This window comes from Mastomys coucha, unplaced genomic scaffold (assembly GCF_008632895.1).
Source record: "Mastomys coucha isolate ucsf_1 unplaced genomic scaffold, UCSF_Mcou_1 pScaffold22, whole genome shotgun sequence".
NCBI lineage: Eukaryota > Metazoa > Chordata > Mammalia > Rodentia > Muridae > Mastomys > Mastomys coucha.
Genome location: NW_022196905.1, coordinates 5128636 through 5131484, shown reverse-complemented (window position 1 = coordinate 5131484; position 2849 = coordinate 5128636). Strand labels below are relative to the sequence as shown.

At 39.6% G+C, this 2849-nt stretch overlaps 1 long non-coding RNA gene across 1 annotated transcript; it reads left to right on the top strand.

Annotated features, from left to right (window-relative positions):
- Positions 1–296: 296 nt before the first annotated feature.
- On the top strand, positions 297–1469 carry LOC116070873. The gene is made up of 2 exons (XR_004110607.1): positions 297–334; positions 989–1469. It is a non-coding gene; the product is annotated as an uncharacterized LOC116070873 (long non-coding RNA).
- The last annotated feature ends 1380 nt before the right edge of the window (positions 1470–2849 follow it).

The window sequence follows — 2849 nt, the reverse complement described above, 5'->3', positions numbered from 1 at the left end:
TTGTGCTCAAGAATATCAGCAGTCAGCTTCCAGCTCTAGACAGTGTGTCTGCCTCTTGTTGCCCTGCTTCCCTGCTATAATAGACCCTTAGCCTCGGAAACTATAAGCCAAAAAGCAGTTCCTCATTCTGGAATTTGGGTTTTATCATAGCAACAGAGGAGTAGCTCAATACGTACTGCAATTGAAGAAGTCATTGTTACAGAGTATCATTGTCAGGCATGAAGGTAGCAGCCATGGTTCTAGAATCACACAAAAGGACTGAGCAGCTTGAAGTTGCCCCACCCCCCGCCCTGCCCCTTTTATGAGGTGGTAAGATTTTTCCGATACAAATGAGGTAGGATATTGCTGGCTCTTTCACTAGATGGGAATCGGAAGACCTCTCAAGCCAATGAGAACATAGATACTGACATAAGGTGATAGGAAAAGGAGCAGAAAGGATGCCCCTTTGTCTCTGAAAATCTAACAGAAATGTGCAATGCTTCCATGAGCAAAGAAACCATTGCTACATGGAACAAAGCTGAATTATGTTCTCCAAAGGCCACACATTGGGGAGTACATAGGTAATATCATGATGTAATTCTTTACAGAGAAGAATGAATGGTGTCATTAGCTGCTACCATATACACTGTGCACTGTGGCTGAGTATGGTCTGTAATGATGATAGCGTAAGTCATATAGCCTGCTTTCCTGTCTTAGGCTGGTGCCAATAATTGTATTGCTTTGGAAAAGCCAGAGATGCAATTCCATCATTTATTAAATGAAAATGAGGACTCCAGTAAGAATCATCTGTATGATATCTGAAGAAGAAGAAAAAAAGCTTCATGCTTTCTACATCTCTGATAAAAATCCCCGAAGAATGAGTTCCGTCTCTATTTTCCTTTTCCACATAACTTGTGTGGTCATGTTACTGTTCAGTATAAAATATAAGCTGTTTTTTTTCTAAATCACTTTATTTTGAAGATTAGCCACTCTCCTTCTATTTCCACAGCCTCCTTGAGGAAGTTGATCATATCAAACTGTGATGAGTCACCACAGTGACTCTAAATGAGGAGAAACTAAGTTCCCAGCAGTGATGTTGGATACTCAATAGTCTCCAAAAGGATAAAAAGTAAGCCTGGCGAAATCTTTGTTTGGTACCTGCCTCCAGTCCATTTGTGAAGGAGTGCTAATGAAAAATGAGAGTGATGTTCCCATCACACATTTTTGGATTACTGTGCAGCAACATCAATTGGAAACCTAATGAAATAGAGACCACCTATGGAGGAGGGAGATTGTGCTCCTCTGTCTGCCTGCATCCAATTTACCAAGCAACTGTGTGGAACAAGCTGCCTGTTTGTTGTGCCCCTGTCCAATTGATCATACATTTAACATTGATAATTGGCAATGCCAATTGCCACTATCTTTCTCCAGTGGAAGTATGCTGCAGCGCTTTACCATTGTGCAATAATAAAGGGAACAATTTATTTCTTCCAGGGTGATCTTATTCCTCCAGTGGTTAAATCATCTCATGATGGTGGGCTGTTGAAATTATAACACACCATCCTAGAAAAACTAATTGGTCATTTCTCTATTTACTTCTTCCCATCTACTAAAGGACAATGCTATGTTTATTGTCTGGTAGAACTTCTCTTAATCATAGAAATAACAATAAGAAACCTAGTAGGTGAGCTCCCACTGAGCATATAGGGACATACATAAAGAGAAGAGCTGATGTTCCAAATGGTAGCATCCTGTTCTTCGTTTTTGCACCTGTTCAAACTGGCATCTGGTATTAGGCTGTCTAGTCAAACATTACTACCTTCTGTCAAGCTTGCTGGGAGAAACAAAAGAAAGAGAATATGGTATAAAATATTAGTTATACCTGTGTGTTATTTTGTTACTACATTTTCCTTGTCAGGCTCCCTACCTGTGTTTATCATCTACATCAGTTTTGTTTCCATTATCCTCCCTCTTAATTTGAGTCCTAGCAGCCATCTGGCATCCAGTCCAATTCCCATGTTACGGTTCTCCATACATCAGTCGGCCGACTGTCAGGTTACAGGATTAAGTTTAAGGTTTTCTTAATTCATTGTGAAGTTCTTCATGGATTTGATCTATTATTTCTTTCCGAGCTTGTCCAGTTGTAGATTCCCTTGTGTGATTTATGTCTAGCAGGTGTTAGTTTGCTAGAGTTCTTTAAATATTGGCTTCACAAAGCAAGGGAGGCTTCAGGAGACACTAGGACTCAAAATCATATCGCTACACCAGTGGAGGCGGATGGCTTCCCTGCTGAAATTCAATGCTACAGAACTACCAAGCTATAAAGACAGATGCTGCAATGCATAGAAGGTAGAGAGTTTCAAGGTCCATCACTCAGTGGTTGCACCTCTGTATTTGGTGGCACTCAACATACTCATTTAACAAATAGGACAATGGGGAGCTTAAACACACAGGTCCTTTTCATATGGATTATTCCTATGGCAATAAACTTGAGTGTTGTTTTTTTCTCAAATGTCCTATTTTAAGTTGAAAGTATTCCTTTGTATGACTTTTGTTTTCCTGTTGTAAAGTTGAAGTGCAAAATCAAAATGTAGGTCTTCTTAGGGAGAGGAGGAGGAAAGACCTGAGAGTGCATAGTGTATTTTAAGATGTGTTATAAACACGTTGGAATTTACACACAGCATCAGACAATACATAGAATAAAAGATAAAGTTCATTTAATGACAAATTTCCATAGAAGTGTTTGACAACTATTACAAAAGTTTTTTTTTTTGTTTGTTTGTTTGGTTGGTTGGTTGGTTTTTTTGAGACAGGGTTTCTCTGTATAGACCTGGCTGTCCTGGAACTCACTCTGTAGACTAGGCTGGCCT